General features: G+C 35.1%; 1 non-coding gene across 1 annotated transcript; it reads left to right on the plus strand.

The window, feature by feature from the left end:
- The first annotated feature begins 1610 nt into the window (after positions 1-1610).
- Positions 1611-1714, plus strand: LOC127742014 (small nucleolar RNA R71). The gene has a single exon (XR_008003201.1). It is a non-coding gene; the product is annotated as a small nucleolar RNA R71 (small nucleolar RNA).
- Positions 1715-5089: the final 3375 nt, after the last annotated feature.

Below are 5089 nucleotides of genomic sequence, written 5' to 3' on the forward strand. Positions count from 1 at the left end.
TCTTCTGCTATTTTTTATTCTGTTTTTAATTTTAATATTTTTTTTGTGACTCCACATGATCATGAACCTAATAAAACATAAAAGAACAATGAAAATAAAATAAAATTAGATAAACAAAAAATTGGGTTGCCTCCCAATAAGCGCTTCTTTAATGTCAATAGCTTGACAGTGGGCTCTCATGGAGCCTCACAGGTGATCAGGTCAATGTTGTAGACTCCCAACACCAAACTTAGAGTTTGACTGTGGCCTCTCAACACCAAACTTAGAGTTTAATTGTGGGGGCTTTGTTTGACTCTGTACTGAGAGAAGCTTTTCATGCTTTCTCTCCATTGTTAAAGAAGAAGATCCTTGAGCCTTAAACACAAGGTAGTCCCCATTCAATTGAAGGACTAATTCTCCTCTGTTAACATCTATCACAGCTCCTACTGTGGCTAGGAAAGGTCTTTCAAGGATGATGCATTCATCCTCCTCCTTCCTAGTGTCTAAGATTATGAAATCAGCAGGGATGTAAAGGCCTTCAACCTTTACCAACACGTCCTCTACCAATCCATAAGCTTGTCTTACTGACTTGTCTGCCAATTGTAATGAAAATATGGCAGGTTGTACCTCAATGATCCCCAACTTCTCCATTACAGAGAGTGTCATAAGATTTATGCTTGACCCCAGGTCACACAGAGCCTTTTCAAAGGTCATGGTGCCTATGGTATAGGATATTAAGAATTTGCCAAGATCTTGTCTTTTTTGAGGTAAGGTTTGCTGAACCCATGTATCTAGTTCACTGATGAGCAAGGGAGGTTCACCTTCCCAAGTCTCATTACCAAATAACTTGGCATTCAACTTCATGATAGCTCCTAGATATTGAGCAACTTGCTCTCCAGTTACATCTTCATCTTCTTCAGAGGAAGAATAGTCTTCAGAGCTCATGAATGCAGAAGGAGGTTTAATGGGATATCTATGGTCTCTATATGAGCCTCAGATTCCCTTGGATTCTCAATAGGGAACTCCTTCTTGCTTGAGAGACGTCCCATGAGGTATTCCTCATTGGGATTCACGTCCTTTCCTTCCTCTCTAGGTTCGGCCATGTTGATTATATCTATGGCCTTGCACTCTCTTTTTGGATTCTCTTCAGTATTGCTTGGGAGAGTACTAAGAGGAGTTTCAGTGATTTTCTTACTCAGCTGGCCTACTTGTTCCTCCAGATTTCTGATGGAGGACCTTGTTTCACTCATGAAACTTAAAGTGACCTTAGACAGATCAGAGACTAAATTTGCTAAGTTAGAGGTACTTTGTTCATAATTCTCTGTCTATTGCTGAGAAGATGATGGATAAGGCTTGATATTACTGAGCCTATTTCTTCCACCATTATTAAAGCCTTGTTGAAGACAACATTTTGTTCTGAGCCAATATGGTATTCAGAGCATCAATTTCAAGAACTCACATCTTCTGAGGTGTACATGAATTGGTTATTTTCAACCATGTCAATGAGTTCTTGAGTTTCTGCAGGCGTTTTCTTTAGGTGAATGGATCCACCTGCAGAATGGTCCAGTGACATCTTAGAGAACTCAGATAGACCATAATAGAATATATCTATCATGGTCCATTCTAAAAACATGTCAGAAGGACATCTTTTGGTCATCTGCTTGTATCTTTCCCAAGCTTCATAGATGGATTCACCATCTTTTTGTTTGAAGGTCTGAACATCCACTCTAAGCTTGCTCAGCTTTTGAGGAGGAAAGAACTTAGCCAAGAAGGCCGTGACCAGCTTATCCCAGGAGTCCAGGCTATCTTTAGGTTGAGAGTCTAACCATGCTCTAGCTCTGTCTCTTACAGCAAAAGGGAAAAGCATGAGCCTGTAGACTTCAGGATCTACTCCATTAGTCTTAACAGTCTCACAGATCTGCAAGAACTCAGTTAAGAACTGGTAGGGATCTTCGGATGGAAGTCCATGAAACTTGCAGTTTTGTTGCATTAGAGTAACTAATTGAGGTTTCAGCTCAAAATTGTTTGCTCGAATGGCAAGAATTGAGATGCTTCTTCCATCAAACTTGGACGTAGGTGTAGTATAATCACCAAGCATCCTTCTTGCATTATTGTTGTTGGGTTCGGCTGCCATCTCCTTTTTTTGTTCAAAAATTTCAGCAAGGTTATCTCTGGATTGTTATAATTTAGCTTCTCTTAGTTTCCTCTTCAGAGTCCTTTCAGGTTCAGGGTCAGCTTCAACAAGAATGCCTTTTTCCTTATTCCTGCTCATATGAAAGAGAAAAGAACAAGAAAAGAAGAGAAGAGGAATCCTCTATGTCATAGTAAAGAGGTTCCTTATTGTTAGTAGAAGATGAAAGGGAATAAAGAAAGGAGAATTCAAACAGAAGGGTGAGGATAGGGGTAGTAATTTGAGATGAAGAGAGGTGAAGAGAAGTGTTAGTAAATAAATAAATAAATAGAAGAAGAGGAGAGGGAAAGAATTTCGAATAAATAAATAGAATAAGATGAGAGAGGGAAAAATTTTCGAAAATAATTTTTGAAAAGGAGTTAATAATTTTCGAGAATTAAGATAAGAAATAAAATTAAAATTAAAAATTGAAACAATTAATTAATTTAAGAATAAATTTGAAAAAGGGTGAGATATTTTCGAAAATTAGAGAGGGAGAAGTAGTTAAGTTGTTTTGAAAAAGATAAGAAACAAACAAAAAGTTAGTTAGTTAATTGAAAAAAAAAGATTTGAAAATCAATTTTGAAAAGATAAGAAGTTAGAAAAGATTTTGAAATTGATTTTGAAAAATATATGTTTAAAAAGATATGTTTGAAAAGATAGAAATTAAAGATTGAACCTTTCTTAACAAGAAAGTCACAAACTTCAAATTTTTGAACCAATCACATTACTTGTTAGTTAAGTTTCGAAAATTTTGAAATAAAATTAAGAAAAAGATTTTGAAAAATAATTTTTAAAATTTTTGAAAATCATGAAAGAAAAATGAAAAAAGATTTGAATTTTGAAAAAGTTTTAAAAAGATAAGATTTTTAAAATTTGAAAATTTGACTTGACTTACAAGAAACAACTAATTTTAAAAATTTTTTGACTAAGTCAACCCAAATTTTCGAAATTTTGAGAGAAAAAAGGAAAAGATATTTTTTGATTTTTGAATTTTAATTATGAGAGAGAAAAACATAAAAAATGACTCAGAACATGAAAATTATGAATCAAAACACATGATGCATGCAAGAACACTATGAATGTCAAGATTAACACCAAGAACACTTTGAAGATCATGATGAACATTAAGAACATATTTTTGAAAAAAAATTTTATGCAAAGAAAACATGCAAGATACCAAACTTAGAAATTTGCAATGCTTAGACACTATGAATGCAAAAATGCATATAAAAAACAACAAAGAACACAAAACAAGAAATTATCAAGATCAAAACAAGAAGTCTTACCAAGAACAACTTGAAGATCATGAAGAACACTATGAATGGATGAATTTTCGAAAATTGCAAGAACAAAATGAATATGCAATAGACACCAAACTTAAAACATGACATAAGACTCAAACAAGAAACACAAAAATATTTTTTATTTTTATAATTTTATTATTTTTTTGGATTTTACTTTATATTTTTCGAAAAACATATAGGACAAAGGAAGTAATGAATCCAAAGTCCTCAATCAAAATCTTGTGAATTAGACATGGCTTAATAGCCAGCCAAAATAAAACGTGTTATATGAAACTCTAGAATTCATTCTTGAAAACTTTTGAAATCATAGAATAATTTAAATAATTTTTTTCGAAAATAATTTTTGGAAAAAATGAAAACAAAGAAAAGAAAAATTTTGAAAGATTTTTGAAAACTTTTTCAAAATAAAATAAGAAGAAAATTACCTAATCTGAGCAACATGATGAACCGTTAGTTGTCCAAACTCGAACAATCCCCAGCAACGGTGCCAAAAACTTGGTGCACGAAATTGCGATCATCAACAATGGCTCCAAAAAGTTGGTAGCGCTCTCAAACGTGAATCACACTTAGTCACAACTCCGCACAACTAACCAGCAAGTGCACTGGGTCGTCCAAGTAATATCTTACGTGAGTAAGGGTCGATCCCACGGAGATTGTTGGTATGAAGCAAGCTATAGTCATCTTGTAAATCTCAGTTGGGCGGATAGTAAATGTTATGGAGTTTTCGAATAATAAATAAAACAGAAAATAAAGATAGAGTTACTCATGTAATTCAATGTTGGGAATTTCAGATAAGTGTGTGGAGGTGCTTGTCCCTATTGGATCTCTACTTTCCTACTGTCTTCCTTCAATCCTTCTTATTCCTTTCCATGGCAAGCTGTATGTAGGACATCACCGTTGTCAATGGCTACATCCCATCCTCTCAGTGAAAAAGGCCCAAATGCTCTGTCACGGCACGGCTAATCATCTGTCGGTTCTCTATCATGTTGGAATAGAATCCCTTGATTCTTTTGCGTTTGTCATCACGCCCAACAATCGCGAGTTTGAAGCTCGTCACAGTCATTCAATCCCGGAATCCTACTCGGAATACCACAGACAAGGTTTAGACTTTCCAGATTCTCATGAATGCTGCCATTAATCTAGCTTATACCACGAAGATTCTGATTAAGGAATCCAAGAGTTATGTGCCTGGTCTAAGGTAGAACGAAAGTAGTTGTCAGTCACGCATTCATAGGTGAGAATAATGATGAGTGTCACGGATCATCACAATCATCATGTTGAAGTGCAACGAATATCTTAGAATAAGAACAAGCGGAATTGAATAGAAAATAGTAGTAATTGCATTGAAACTTGAGGTACAACAGAGCTCCACACCCTTAATCTATGGTGTGTAGAAACTCCACCGTTAAAAATACATAAGTGATAAAGGTCCAGGCATGGCCGAATGGCCAGCCACCAAACATGATCAAAAGATAAAAAAATACAATCAAAGACACTGAATACAATAGTAAAAAGTCCTATTTATACTAGACTAGCTACTAGGGTTTACAGAAGTAAGTAATTGATGCAGAAATCCACTTCCATGCAGAGGCTTCTTTTGGAGTTGAACGCCAAGTTGTAACGTGTTTCTGGC

The sequence above is a fragment of the Arachis duranensis genome, chromosome 9 (genome assembly GCF_000817695.3).
Source record: "Arachis duranensis cultivar V14167 chromosome 9, aradu.V14167.gnm2.J7QH, whole genome shotgun sequence".
Classification (NCBI taxonomy): Eukaryota; Viridiplantae; Streptophyta; class Magnoliopsida; order Fabales; family Fabaceae; genus Arachis; species Arachis duranensis.